General features: G+C 44.7%; 1 protein-coding gene across 2 annotated transcripts in view; it reads left to right on the top strand.

The window, feature by feature from the left end:
• The window catches only part of UVSSA (UV stimulated scaffold protein A), a 262,208-nt gene that overhangs the window by 194,279 nt on the left and 51,862 nt on the right, over window positions 1-16,067 (top strand). The gene's annotated exons all lie outside the window — the stretch shown is intronic.

Raw genomic sequence — 16,067 nt, 5'->3', positions numbered from 1 at the left:
TTTCTTCTTGATTTGTTTCTTGCCTTGTGCAGTGGTTTTTCGCACTTATAAAAATGATTTCGATAAAACTAAACTGGATCTAAGTGTTGAGAATTTGTATGGAGCTAACTACACTTAGTTTTTCTCTCGAGAATCAGTTGGTCTAGTCTCTGAAAGAAATATGGGAAAGACTGCTATTTATATCAGCCCCCAGAACTTGGAATTCTGGCTGTTGGATCAGCCCTCACAACAGGGCTTGTGGTCATACTTTGTTGCTTTAAACAGTTAATGACTAAACTGGTGTTGTCCTATAGTGCAAATTTCCAATTGCACATTGTGATGCCACTTTCTAGTTCTTGCCCATTGCTTCAAGATATTTGAGTCAGTGCCCCTGAAGAGCTAAAAGAAGTGTCTACTAATGATGACCTACCGTTGATGCACCTTTTGACCAGATGCGCTGTGGACCTTAAGTAATACAGATCCCCTCTCCCTAAATACTAGCTCCTAGGGACTTTGGTGGGGAGAGTTGGATCCAACATTATAGATGATGCCAGAGTTAGGTGGAGATATATCAGTCGGCTCCCTCTATAGGTGCGCTAGGCTCGTTGAGGCAATATCATTTTAGTCAAAACATTTGCTTGATAAATACCACAGAGATGTTTTTTGTATTCACTCAGGTGGGATATGTGTAGCAAAATTAGGCTATGATATTGGTGCATGCTTGAAATCTCTGAGCCTTTCACAAACATCTGTTAGTGCACCGAGGAATCTTGAATTGAGGGGAAATTAAATCATAATGCCTAAAATATATTTCCCACTTTTTCCACTTGTCACTGTATCACGGCGCTAGGTTTATGTTAGGCTTAATCGAATTATAATTCACATTTTATTTCATCAATAATGCGTGAACCATGAATACCTGAATTAAAGCATATGTCACACAGAGACAGTAATACACAGGAAAGAACTGAAAGAAGAGATCATTGTTTGTTATCATCCATTGCTCAATATGGAATATAGATTCAACAATGTGTAAGTAAGATCAAAATACCCCCAATATAAGACTAGATTATCTAACAAAAGAAGAAAAAGAAGTCATACAATGATGCACCATAACAACTTTAAGAATGATCAACAGCACTTAACATAGTTCAGAATAGCCCAGAAAAAAAGAGGACTACCATATAATTAATGTCAGGCAACATTAGACAACGGTAGCAATATATTCTAATCTGGTGCGGTTTATGGATCATGTTGTTCATTATTTGCTATTTGGGGGATTCATTCCAAGGGCTGAACGTGTGGTTATTAAGATTGACTTCGTGCTCTGGGTTTTCCTGAAACATGTTTGTCTTTAATGGGAAAACATCTTCCATGTGGGCTTTCATCGGTCAGACTGAAGGCTCCCACTGACACTCTATATCAAATCCAGGCGCTATGTTCCTCATTTTGGACAACATTTTATCTACCTGTTTGTTAGTCTATCTCATGGTTACTGGCTGGGCTGCATTAGTCCCATACAGCTCCTGCTGAGAAAATCCTGTTTCAGCTAGTAAAAAGAGCCAGTGAAAGGGTAGCAAGCTTGTTCGCCTGTGCAAAGTGGTATCCGGCATCACATGATTGAAATCTCTAATGGGCCACCAATCGACCATCCCATGAGGTTACCCCAATATTTTCTGGCACCTTGCATTTGTGGTCTCCATTCAGTTTGATCCAACATAACCTATGATCCCTGTTTATGGACCTCTGCTTGGTTATAATACCTCTACCAGACTTGGTCACAGGTGAATGGAAGCTGGCAAATATATAAATCAAACCTCTGGCGAATGGACTATAAAAGACTGCTATTTGGACATGTGAATTGTGTGACAACCGCAGGGATCTCTTAAAGCATTTAGTTAGCCCTCACTGGGCTATGGGTAGAATGCTCAGTTCTGGGATCCGTGACATGGTCCAACACGGTGCTTGACAGTCTTAGTGTTAGTTATCTAAAGATTTATGGAATGATCCTCTCAACTTTCTTGGGGTACGGGATGAACACACAACGTCAACCTTAAAACAGAGCTAAAGGCTCTCACGTTCCTTTGTATAGTGAAGACCTCACCTTCTAGAATGGCTGTGAAATTAATTGAGTGCAGAGGAGTACAACCACCAGCAGTGAATAAGTGCCTGTTACTGATCTACTCGGGAGAATGCTGAAATCCAATTTTCCAGATCAGAGGTATGGGTTGCCTGTTCATGTTGGGCATTTTTCTTACTGCTTGTTTTTCTAAGTAAAGTTCAGCATAATATTAGTCTTGTATCATAGTTGTTGAAATTAGTGTTCATTGATAATTGGAGGTTCAGGGGTGCAACACCACCCTGTCATGGGAGAATGACTGTAGCAACAAATAACCGAAATACTAAGAATTTGGGACTATTGAGTAACCTAAACAGTCTCCAAAGTGAAAGACAATAGCAGATATTCTGAACCTTCTGGGTATCGGAAACATTATGCAGTAATGAGTGAAGCCTACCATCTGTATTTTTTGTAAAACATTTGTTTAGTGGCATTTTGTAGAGAAAAAAAACAGGCATCATTAGGGTCACATCAACTAGAATATCCGTATCATAGAAAACAATGCATATTGTCACAGGTAGAGGGCGATGGTGTAGACATTGCTGTATATGTCTGCCAAAAGAAATTCTCTATAGATCCGTACAGTTTCTTTTAATGTCCCAGATACAGCATGGTAGGGTCCCCTGGGTAAATGATCAAAACCAACTGTGTTGTGACCGTTGTCCATTTGGACCTTCTAACCGGGAAGGCACTCCTCGGAAAAATATGATCTACTCTACTGAACCTGAAAACCCTCAGAACCCTAACCCTCCCTAGTCCCTTCCCTTAACTAGGTGGTTGGTGGTGAGCTTTTGTAAGAACTCTTCGTGGTCGGCTAGGCAGCAATAGGGTATTAAAATTGAAATAGGTGCATGTCTCTGATCAATGGGGGGCATACCACTAGGATCAGGACCTTTGTGAGGAAGGTGACTAAGGGACCCCTTTTAAATTCAAACCCCTTGTAGTCATCGCAAAATATCTCCGCCATCCGCTCCAAGCAGAACATTTTCCATAGCTGTGAGTGCCAGATAGAGAGGGATGGAGCAGTCTTCTTCTTCCAGGCTGCTGCAATAGTTATCTTCGCCACGCCTATGCAAGACCACATAATGGCTTTATCAGCCCTCGTCTGGTGTTCGAGGGAGGGATCTCGAAGACCCAGAAGGATACCTTCCATAGTGGTCGGTATAGGGTATCCTCGTATAGTTTTAATTTGGGCCAGGATTTCTTCCCAGAAGGGACGGATGGCGGGACAGTCCCACCAGATATGTTGGAAGACCCCCAGTAGCCCACATCCCCTCCAACACCGGTCAGTTGTGTTTGGGAAAATTTGTTTGAGTTTCGAGAGAACTATGTACCAGTTCATCAGTGTTTTAGGTGTGCTTCTCTGAGTTCTAAGGAGTGATTGAACTTAGATACTTTAGACCCAAGGCACGTCCATTCTCTATTGTGAATATCACGCTGCACTATCCCCTCCCACATAGACATGTAACGTGGTTTGGTGGAGTGTGTGTTGGAGAGCAAGTTGTTATAAAGGAAAGATATCACGCCTCTCATGGAGCCCACTGTTCTAATGTATTTCTCAAACCCAGTTTTTTCCCTTATAGCTTGTGCTTGTATTTGTGGGGTGAGTGCCCAGTGTCGGAGTTGAAGGTAGTGAAAGTGATCTTCTGGTTTTAGGTGGAAATCCCTTCTGCAGCTATCAAAAGTGAGGATGTAGTGGTTGTGGAACAGGTGATCGAGCATCAGGCAGCCTCCTTCTCTCCAGGCGTCGAATGGGCCTTCATGGAGAGCTTGCGGAAATGCTGGGTTAAAATGGATCAGGGTGTATGGGGAGGGGAACGTGGTCCACCCCTCACCCCCGACACAGAATCCCAAACCTTCAGAATGGTCCGGGTGGGGGTGCTAATGTACGCGTTCATGCCCATGTGAACTTCTCTATGTTGGATGACGTCCAGGCCAGTCAAAGTCAGGATTAGCAAACAGAAGAGCACCATACGATGCAGACAAACCTCTACCAGCATGTGTAACACTCTGCCGACGATATCAAGTGGACTATCTTAGAATCCAACCCTACTTGGAGCAATATTGCTCTACTGAGACGCTAACAGCGGTGGGTTTACCGCCTTCAGACACACAAGGGGGGCTCAATGATGACATTCCGTGGATAGAACTTTGACCCCATGGACGTTTTCCCTGTGACACACCCCCCAGTGAATAACACGTCTGACCTATTTTCCTTGCTTTGTACAGACTCCTACCAGTAGTCCACATACTAGCCAGAGCCTTTCCAGTTGTTTAACAACCTAGCAATTAGGTTTGTTTTCATTTTTTTATGTCCATACCGTAACTGCAGCACTTAGCAGATACCCTCTGCCCCCTTCGCTTGGCATACTCTACTGCTATCTCCGCATACAAGTTGTAACCTCATGTATCACAGCGATCGCTTATAAATCCACTATAATGCTTCTCCAGCCACATGTTCCCTTTGGAGATATGAGGTCTTTTTTAACATTCGCTCACAAGAAGGATGATTCACCACTCAAAGATGGCACCCGTGCATGCGCACCATAATGAAAGAATACTCCCACCGAAAGCCAGGCAACCGGAGATCAGGCGCCCCGCTATATCATGGAACCGCTACACACACAAACCAATATGCAGGCCCGCGTTTATGGATAGATGTTGGAACACAGTGCACTCAACGACAACCATGAGTATAATACCTCTGGTCTTCCTCTGATCGCTATTGGGTGGGCCCTTACATCCATTACAACAACAGCCTCCCGCTTAGCCGCTCCTATACCACCTGTCTTTTCTCTCCCCACTGATAACCACAACCCGTTACGGTGCGGACGAACACGTGATAGCCTATGGAGCGATCACAAATTTATAAATGGGTAAGAGTGCATGAAATGCCTGTTTTGACATTACTACAATCTATTGTTATATGGGTCATATTCTTTGACTGATATTTACGAATGTGAGTTCCAAATGTGCACCAAATGCACGTATATTGACTCCCCTATTCCACTACCTACCTAGGCGCTGAAAGTACCTCTCTCCTTCTTGGCATAAGAGAACAGAATTTGGGTTAAGATGCCATCACTCATGTTATGTTATTGGCATTTGTAACGCGCACTGCTACTCAAGAGTGTCCCGGCGGGGAAGCCAACTAACAAAGCAGTGAAACTGAGAGAGGTGCAACTTAATTAAACAGCAGAGTCTTTAGGTGCTTCTTAAACAGCCTGAGGTCTTGGGTGTTCCGTAGTTCAAAAGGAAGGACATTCCAGGCTACTGCAGCCTTGAAAGATAAAGAACTGCCCCCGTGCGAGCGAGACGAAAAATGGGAACCACAACTAAACCCTGCGCGGCTGAGCGCAGTTGTCTCTTGGGGTCACAGAAGCTAAAGCGATTTCTGAGATAGGGTGGCCCCATTCCATGCAACGCTCCATGAGGGAGAATGAGGGTCTTGAACATGACACGTCTGGCCACAGGAAGCCAGTCTAGGTCCCGAAGGTGTTGTTTCATGCTAGATATTCCAGGAATGCCAAGCAAAACTCTGGCAGCCGCAATTTGTATTGTTTGTAAAAAGAAATTGCTGATATCCAGGCAAGCCAATGTACAATGCATTGGCATAGTCAATGCGTGACAGGATAAGGGCTTGTGTCACCAACTACTTGGCTGGTCTAGGAAGCAGAGGAAGGAACTTTCTAAGTGATTTCAATATGCCATAATAAGCAAGTCTCTCTCTCTGAGGGGAGAACCGGAGGTCCTCGCTGAACCACACCCCTGAATTATTAGCTGGATTGCCGATAGACTTTGGCATGGGGTACTCTGTAGGTCAGATCACCTCCCTAAAATGTGGGGGTAAAGAGCCATACAGTAGTATCTCTGACGTGTCCTCATTGCACTTAAGCTGTGAGAGTGCAAGCCATTTGAAAGCTGCAGAGAGACAGTTTTTACCTTGGTCTGGGGATAATATAAATAAATGCGAACTCCGCTCTTGAGTCCTAAACGTGCACTATATGTATGTTATTGCAGCCCCCTTTTCATACCATACCAAGGCGCCTACAGCACCTCTCTCCTGCCTGGCAAGAGAGCACATAACTGGGTTGAGATGCCATCTTTGTCTTTGTGTTTGTGTATCGTCTGTGTTTTATTTTTTCCCCTATCTAGATCGCAACAAGAGTGGTCACTATTTGATCCTAAGCCCCCTCGTAGTTTTCACAAGGGGGACCGCTCATCTTTTTACATTATGGTTCTTCACTTATTCACATTTCACACTTTTTTACAATCAACTTTATTGGTCCTGAGGAAGCGCCAGGGATCGTTATGACCACTGAAGGACACAAAACATGTTGACCGAAGAGTTACTGAGGCACATTATCGCCTAGCCAGTAAAAATAACCTACAGCTTGGCGAGCCTCTATTGTTGTCGCTTTCCTTCGCGAAGGGAGACAAACCATGTGCGCGCCCGGACAGGCGATGGGCACGCGCATGGCGTCTCCTCTCGGGTGCAGCAGGAGCAGTGACTCTGGGCCAGGATGAGTTGTCTGTTTGGGTCAAAGATGCGTCACTCACAGTGAGGGGCGAGGCATAGATATCAATAGTGCTGCCGGTGCAGTGGCCAGGATGAGTTGTCTGTTTGGATCGAAGGTGCGTCACTAACAGTCAGGGGCGTAGATATCGTTGGTGCAGCAGGTGCACTGGCACAGGGCCGAGTTGAGCAGTCTGGGCCGAAGATGTGTCACTCAAAGTCAGGGGGGTAGCTACCAGTGGTGCAGTAAGAGCAGTTTAATGTCCTTTGGTAGCAGGGACCGACTCGAAGTCTACAGTCAAGAAGTGGAGTGGAGGAAATAGGAAGCATAATGACATGACCATTTCAGGATCAGACAGTGCTGATGTTACATATACTAAAATGTCTTTTTATCAAGCACTACTAAATGGGAAAACCTGAAATTGGTGTTGGCAGGCTTCACGTGAAAGAACCCTTTTAATCAGAACTATGTAACAATCCAAAATAAACAGTCCTTGCAAAAAAAGGGAAATTCATCAGGAAAAATTTGTTTTTAAAAAAAACCAAATGTATTTAATGTGGTCTCAGATTCTGATGCTCAATTAAAATGAGGTATGTGAATCAAATGTGATTTGCATAGAATCACACAATTTGGGTATGCAGGGAATTTAGGATACGAAATCAGTTTTCTTGGTTAGGCCTGGTGGTTTCAGCCACTGCATGAGTGCCTTGTTCTCTGTGCTTTTACCACCAAAGGACAATGCTTTGCGTGAATTTATTGATTGACCTAAGTTAATATACTCTTTAATGAAGAGAAGTATCACACGTTAATTCAGTCTGGCTCCATGCTTGAAGCTGTGCCCACTCGCTGCCCATATTTTTCATTGGCTTGTGTCATCGTCCTTTGTAAAGTGTGAATTTTCATTAGTGAATAGGCTTAGTAGTCCCTCCTTAGTATCGCGTTGTCTCATTTTGTAACCTCCCATGAAGACACCCCATGTTACTCGGAAGGCTTTAATTACAGCCTCCGAGCACTATTTTGTCAAATGGTTTACAACTGCCTGCTGTTGCAGGCAGAACACGCTGTCCCGCAATGCTTTTTTTTCTTTTCTTTTTATAGCATTGCACGCCATGCTGATACAGTGGCGGCTGCGCCTTTGGTTTATTTGAGGCACAGAATACTTCTGGAAGTTTTTATCTTTATATTTATTCACTTTTTTTTCTCCAAGCGCCCCATGATGTGCTTTCACATTACTGACGCTGCGCCTCTTTCTTTAGACGAGCCGCATCTAAAGAAAGGTTCATGGCCACTATTAAAGTGAAACAGCTGTATGAATGGCTTTTACATAAAAAAGCATTTGTTTAACAACTTCACAAACAGATGCTTTTTTTGTAAAAGCGCCCCATACCGCACTTTCACTTTAATGGTGGCCAGACTCATTTCTTTAGACTCGGCTCGTCTAAAGAAAGGGGTGCAGCTGGCATTAAAGAGAAAGTGCGGCATGGGCTTTTTTACAAAAAAGAGCATTTTTACCCCTCACTTGGTCAGATCACTACCTAATTCCTTTTGAGTTGACTGTGCCACGGCCTCCTAGGGTCTCATCTAAAATCAGAGACCTTGGTAGAAAATGGCACAAGGTCACTTGTGACGCCCTTGAGCCTATCCTTTCTACCCGGATAGGGCAGCCCTCTTACTATCTAAACATGGACGTATCCAAACTTAATTCTTGCCTTTCATCAGCGATTGATCGTATTGCCCCTAAGCAACCTCTCACTTCTTTAAGATCTAGGCCCTCTGCCCCATGGTTCTCGCCGGAACTGCGAGAGGAAAGAAGTAGGTGCAAGAAATTGGAACGCATTTGGCGACGATCATATGATCGGTCGCTAAAATTACTTATAGAACTGCCCTCAAGCATTTCCACAAAATCAAACGTACTATCATGAAGGATCATTTTGCAGTGAAAATCAAGGCTGCGGAGAATTCATCCAGGACTCTATTTAATATCATTAAAGAATTCTCCAATCCTCATGCCTTGGTTTGCCCGATTGTTCCTAGTCAGTCCCTACGCAATGGTCTCTCGGATTTTTTTCACAAGAAAATCATCAAGATCACGGACACATTTCATCAGAATAGGGCTTCTCTACCACCTGTTTTAAAAATCATCTACAAGGACACTTTTGTCTCATTTAAACGCCTAACAGCGGAATATGCACAGATTTTGTTCCACCGATGCAAATCAGGTTCTCCTCTTGACCCAGCCCCTGCACAAGTACTGAGCAATCTGGCTCCCCTGCTGATCAATCCACTTCTTGAGATATGGAATCTCTCTTTATCTTCTGGCTTATTCCCCTCTCTATGGAAACAGGCCATGTTGATTCCAATTCTGAAAAAGGCTGATGCTGACCCAACACTCTTCTGTAATTATCGGCCTATCTCACTCCTCCCTATGCCTGCAAAAATTTGTGAGAAAGTGGTGCAGGAGCAACTCGCGGAACATCTGGAATCTAAACAACTTTTACATGATTCCCAGTCGTGCTTTAGGCCCGGCTTCAGCACTGAGTCGGCAGTCTTGGAGGTATCGGAAGCTATTCGGGAGTGTGTGTAAGTGGGCGAGGAGGCCATGTTGGTCCTCCTCGGCCTATCCACGGCTTTCGATACTGTCTCACACGACATCCTGTTGGAGCGCCTTCGCGATACTGGCATTGGGGGGACACCTTTGGTGTGGGTGAGATCCTTTCTAAGAGACATATCCCAGCAGGTTTTCTTTCGGCCCTATGTCTCTGCTGAGAAACCTTTGCTATGTGGCGTTCCGCAGGGCTCTGCACTTAGCCCCTTGTTTTTTAATGTTTACCTTGCTCCATAGCGGAAGTGGTGGAATCCTGGGCTGTCAGAGTGATCTCTTACGCTGATGATACTCCGCTCGTATTTTCATTTAGAGACCACTCTGATGGCAATTTGTCCAACTTTCGACAATGCCTGGTTAATATCTCCTCCTGGATGACTACCAACACCCTGAAACTTAACACGGATAAAACTGAGGTCTTGTTTTTTAATCAAACATCCCCCCCCCCCCCCGGCTAAATTGTGGTGGCCTCTTGAATTTGACCCTGCCCCAGTTCCAGTCTCATCCGCGCGGAATTTGGGTTTTCAATTTGATAATGCCTTGTCCTGTAAGACCCAAATTAATAAAGTTTCAGCAGCATGTTTTGGTAAACTACGCATGATCAAAAAAATCTTCCCTTTTCTTCCGCTTGATTCACGGAGGACTGTGGTTCATGCATTAATCACATCCCATCTGGATTATGCGAACAGTCTGTATGTAGGAGCCCCAGCCTACCTGATTAAACGGCTGTAGATTGTACAGAATGCCGCGGCCAGGCTGATTTGTAACATCCCGGATCGCCATTCCATTACACCGTATTTGGCTAAACTGCACTGGCTGCCGGTGTCCTATCGCATACAATTCAAAGCTCTGGTGATTGCGTTCAGGGCCCTTAATGGTCTAGGCCCTGCCTATCTGAGACACAGGCTGAAACCTGTCCAGTCAGTCCATACCCTCAGATCAAATCATCTCTGCCTCCTACTCGCCCCCCGCTTCCGTCTTTCTAGAACGGGAGGTCGTGCTTTTGCTGTGGTCACTGCAAAATTTTGGAATCATCTCCCTCTCGATCTGAGGTTCATTACATCAGAACCACTATTCCAGAGCAGACTTAAACCCTGGTTATTCTCTAATATCTAGACCCCGCTGTACCCCTCTGGTTGACTGCTGTCCGCAGCCCCGGGACACCCCCGTTGGGGGTAGCCGTGCGCTTTACAAACTCCAAAATAATGAATAAATAATAATAGTTTGCAATGCAATAGGTCTGGCATTTGCTAGAGTTTAAGCTATTGGCATTGTAAATGACAATGCCGTTTATTTATCTGTTTTAAAAACAACACATAAATAAACAGCATTGCAATTTACAATGTCAATAGATCAAACTCTCGTAAATGCGAGACCTATTGCATTGCAAATGCTTGTTTAACCTGTCGGGGGAACTCACACATTAAAAAGCCTTTTTCGGTATCCCCTAGCCAGTTTTAGTCATTCACTCACTCTCCCTCACAAACCCTCTTTCTTACTGAAAATCTCACACATTCACTCATCATACGGCGTTACTAAAAGATCTCCGACAAAGTGACCCTTCGGGGGACCCGTAGGGCATTGCAGCGCCGGCCCGACTAGGAGCAATGCCCAATGATGAAGCATTGCATCCCATGGGATGGGTAAGGGCAACAAGAGACAAGATCTGTGATTGTCTCTAACTTGTGAGAGTGAGACCTAGTCTCTTTTCTCGCTCTCGCTCTCTTTCTGTGGACAACAAGAGTGTCCATATAGGAACAGTGACCCACCAGTTTGGTTCTATATTACTACATGGAGCACGGGTACTGGACCTCAACTAGCTCCTAGTCCTCCCTTTATTTTGATTTATATGGTATATAACTTTCACAACCGCCCATTTTCAGGCCTCCTCTACACAAGACTGTTAGAGGAACAGTAAAGCTGGTCCCAACCTCAACATCTTGCAGGAGGTCATGCACTAGAGCACAGTACAAGAGAAAATAGGTATGGTTGTGCTAAAGAACATCAAAGATTATCAGAAGGAGTGGGACACTCAATCTCCTTTTGAGCGGAGGAGGTGATGTCCTCTGTAGAAATGTTATCGAATTATGAACATCTATAAGGTTACTGATAGCCTATCGGTGTTAGCAGGAATTGGCCTAGGAATCCTTCTCCAACAAGTTTGTTGCACTCCTTCTGACCGTCCTAATTAAAATGTTTCCTTTATAGTGCACTGTGATTTCAATCTGTTCTTAGCCAGACAAGAGCAGAAACTCTTCATGGTCATATTCAAAATGAGGCTGCTCTCTCAAGAAACAATTTTCCTAGTCGCTATAACTTCTTCCATGCACTTAAGCTAGTTTCAGGTCCTCAGTCTAAATAACACTACACTGTGTTCGTCTGCAAGTATGGTGTTGAAGACTCACTTCACTTTCATTCCCAATTTGTTGGCTGTGTTTTACCTGCGCAAAGTTTTATCCCATACCTTTTTTTTCTATGCCAACAGTCTTTCACTGCTGAGGGTGTGCTGCTCAGCCAATACTTTATGCGTACATTGACAGAACAAGCCTTTATTATTTGGAGACCCTGGCCGAGCTATTGATTAATCAAACTATCTATCGTCTGTCCATGGTGGCATAAGCCGTTGTGCATCATCCACTGTTGGAGATAATTCTAGGACTGAAGGGTGTGATGCTGGCTGAAGAGGGGTGAAACCCCGAAACCGGTCCTAGGATGCTTGTTTGCCAGTCCAGTGAGGACCTGGCCTGGCAGTTTGGGCTGGACTGTTCCCATTGGGCGCAAGACTGATTTGCATATGGCTGGGTCCAAACTGGAATGGCATGGTGAGCAAAAAAACGATGGATTTAGGCCCAGATCTCTGTACTGGGGTGAATGTATGACATTGTTCTGCATTCTGTCCATCAATAGTTCTTTTTGTGATAGCTTCCGGAGGCATTAAGTTCTTAACGTTCCTCCTGAAGCAATACGCACATTGGTCATCAGTTTTGTGCAGTCTAATTTTTCTTGGCCTAAAACTGGCTGCCTATTCCTCCTCCTTTGTACTCTCTATTCTGTGAAAACGTACCTGCAAGTTGAGAAAGGGACAGGAGTGACTTTTGTACTCTTAGTCCTTAAGTCCTCCTACTAACTTCTCGGCTACATGATGAATAAAAACACTTATTGCCTCCTTTTTTTAAAAGAATATATAGCTAGCATAGTTGCACACCTACGATGGAAAGGGGGCTTCCTGCATATGACTTGTGATTTATGCTGCATTATTGTTTTTTTTCAAACAATTTTTATTGCGTCAATCGTTAAATGTTATGCAGAGCTCTGTAACCCAGAGACCAACTTCTACATTTTGCAATACGAAAGTTGTGTTGACTTTTAAGAAATATAATTTACAAAAGAACATAGGAATATACAACAAAGACCCCCCATATCTCATTCAATCCCTCCACATCCACTGTATCATTGACAAATCCCCCTGCATCATTGATATCCTGCACCGCATTCTGGCACCCTATCCCTGAATCGTCTCATCTTCAGTAGAAACAGGTTCCAGGGGAAGACCTCTACACTCGGCCCACCTTTTCCATATCTTTACATGCTTTTGTGGCTACCCGTGCCTTAATGATACGGAGCTCCAGCCCCATGTTAAAGTCCAGTCCATTCTTCCATGCTGTTAAAGGGGGCGACGCTTCCGCCTTCCAATTCCGTGCAGTGTCTTGTTTAATTTATGCTGCATTATTAACGGGGAAGAGCCTATGAACTTGTAGTAACAGAGTCATCCCAAAGGTAACAATGTCCATTACAGCAATAAGAGCATAAAAACAATGTATATGTTTAGTGTAAGTTGGGCCGTGTACAAAAAATGCAGACCATCACGTGGGCACGCATAAGAAATATAATGGTCATTGATTTATCATAAGTGTGTGTGCTGCGCAACTCTGTGTTCGAGGCATATGAGCTGCAGATCTCACACTTGGCATTAGATCGCCATCTGGTGTTGCATGTTTTTGTTGTCTTGGAAGAAGTCTTTGTAGTCACGAGATAGGTGACTCCTCCCTTGGACGATAGTGCACATGGGCATCGACTCTATTCTTAGATTGTTTTTTTCCGCCACTGGGTTCAGATGTAACTTTTCCGCTCCAGTTCGAAATCTGCTTTCTAAAGTAGTTTGATGCGAAAAAACTTACTTCAAAACTCTTCAGGTTAACTTTTAAACATCTCAACCTTCGACTCGACCTCATCAGCTCGATTCCGGTCGTCGACACGGGCCGTTGGGCCTATCCACGCCTTGAGGCCTAAAGCTCATGGAAAGGACGTCATTCAAGAAATGCCCCCAGTGTGGAGCCAAATTTCCACACAGTGACCATCATAAGGTGTGCAATCTGTGCTTATCACCGGAACACAACGAGTCTACCTGTTCAGCCTGCGCATCCTTTCGATCGAAGAAGACCATTCGAGATCGAAGAGTTTGCTGACACATCATGCAGAGTTCAGCTCCGGAACCAGTGGACATCTTCGACGAAGGCCCAGATGTCCCAGAAGAAAATTCCGAAGATCTCAAAATCGTATCGGAGGCAGATGACGCCAATGACTCCATCGCTTCGGGTCGAGTGAGTACTACTGCCCCTACCCCAACCCCCCACCGAAATCGAAGTCAGTGGTCAACACTCCGCCTGTTGGGCCCAGTCGCGACCGAAAACGTACTTCAGGAGCCCCGCCCTCGAGCCCGGCTCCGAAGAATATAGAAAAGCCTTGCGGTAGCTCGCGACCAAGCAAACTGCACGTGCCGATCCCACCAGCGCCATCGGCACTGAAACCAAAAGAAGTCCCGGTCCGAAGCCAGTTCCGACACAGTCGACTTCGAAAGATAAATCGGGCCCAAACACTCCCAAGCCCGTAGACAAGCTGGCTTCGGACACTTCCATACCGAAGAAACCAGCTTCGACTCCGAAACCAAGATCCTCGGAGCCAAAACCTACGCCAAAGGACTCTATCACGCCTCCTAAGGCTAAGGAAAAAAATAAACCACAACCTCGCTCAGAACCGAAAAAATTGGCGCCGAAAGCGGTTCCTCCGGAAGAGGAGCTTTTTCATTCTGATCCTAAGCAGAAAAAGATCTATATTGATCCAGACACAGGACATGTCACCACTGCACCATATAGAAAGAGGAAGTTAGACACAGCACTTGTTCCTCCAGTGCCTGTGAAGGACTCTGCAACATCGCCTATGCACCCTTCTTCTCCTATACGTCATTCTAACCCACCTCCTCTCCCTAAAACTATTACACCTCAAAATTCTCCACTTCATTTTTTCCACCTCATACACCTCCTCATAACGATGATGATGATGATGATGACATGGGGGTAGAGGTGACCCAGATGACCCTTTTACGTACCCAAATGACACACCTCATTGGGAGTACCCTGTCCCACAAGACATACCGGACATCCCAGTTCCACACACATACCCCTCAAAACCATCTCCTCCAGATATATAATATTGGTTTTGGGCACTTAATTAATAGAGCTGCAATCTATCATGGTGTCACAATGCACTCAGATGAGGCAGAAGAGAATGTTTTATTAGATCCTTTTGAACAGTCCCAAAAGTCAGTACAAATATTACCCATAATTAAAGGGGTCATTAAGCATGCCCCCGAAGTGTTTAAAGATCCTGTACGTGCTAGGATTCTAAACCCCAGAATAGCAAAGAAGTATAGGCATGCCCCTGGAGATCCTGCCTACATTAACCCCATTGCTGCTGCCGTCTGCTGCTGAACATTCGGAGCACTACCTGGCTGGTGCTGCGAACGTTCAACTGCCGACGCAGCCCCGCCCAATCTTCAGAACACCCGCACAGCGCCGAAATAACAGCTGCAGTTAAGGCTTTAAGGGACAGCTACCCTTAGATTCTCCAGTCGTTTCCAATGCTAGAAAGCGCACTAACTCCCAAACCTCAGGAGAAGCGCCTCCTTCTGATAAAGAGTTTAAAATGCTAGATGCTTCAGGTAAAAGAATAGCTGCTCAAGCAGGCAATACTAACACACAAGCACTGCTCGCAAGATATGACAGATCCCATAACGACCAGTTAGAAACACTATTACAACATTTGCCTGACCAATATAAGACACAAGCAAATGATCTAATCCAAGAGGGTAAGGTAATCTCAAATGCATCAATCAAATGTGCACTTGATGCAGCAGACACTGCCTCTCAAGCAATAAATTCCAGTGTCCTTTTTAGACGCCACGCATGTCTACGCATCTCTGGTTTTAAACAAGAGGTCCAGACTACTATCCTTAATCAGCCCTTTAACCAACAACAGCTTTTTGGGCCGGCTGTGGACACTGCACTAGTAAAGATTAAGAAAGACCCTGAGACTGCCAAATCTATGGGAGCTTTACAGTCCCCAAAAACACGAGGCTCCTTTCATCGCTCCTTTTACAGAGGAGCCCCTAAACAAATGGGAGCAGACAAATCATCTTCCTTTAAAGCCAATACTCAAACATCCCCCAACAGAGGATATTTTAGAGGCGGATACGCGACGTATGGTGCACGATATTTATGGAATTGAAGATAGAATGATACCGTGAATTGATGAATGGTATATGACCTGCGAACTGTCTGAATTTGGAGAAAATTAAAATATAGTGAAGTGGACAACGAATAATAAAGCAATATCAGACAGAATTCCAAGCTAATACATCTCATTGAAAGGATTGTGGCAGTTGGTGACACAGGCCAGAGGCAGAGTCAGCACAAGGGAGCTATATGAGAAAAGCGGCTCTGGGATATTATTCCGCTCCCCCGCTGAAGCAAGTGTGAAGGGTTGAAGAGGCACAATATAACCTCGCCCAGAA

Source organism: Lissotriton helveticus, chromosome 2_2 (genome assembly GCF_964261635.1).
Source record: "Lissotriton helveticus chromosome 2_2, aLisHel1.1, whole genome shotgun sequence".
In the NCBI taxonomy this organism is placed as follows: Eukaryota; Metazoa; Chordata; class Amphibia; order Caudata; family Salamandridae; genus Lissotriton; species Lissotriton helveticus.
Note: the sequence above shows the minus strand (reverse complement) of the source record. Positions and strands in the feature narration are given on the sequence as shown.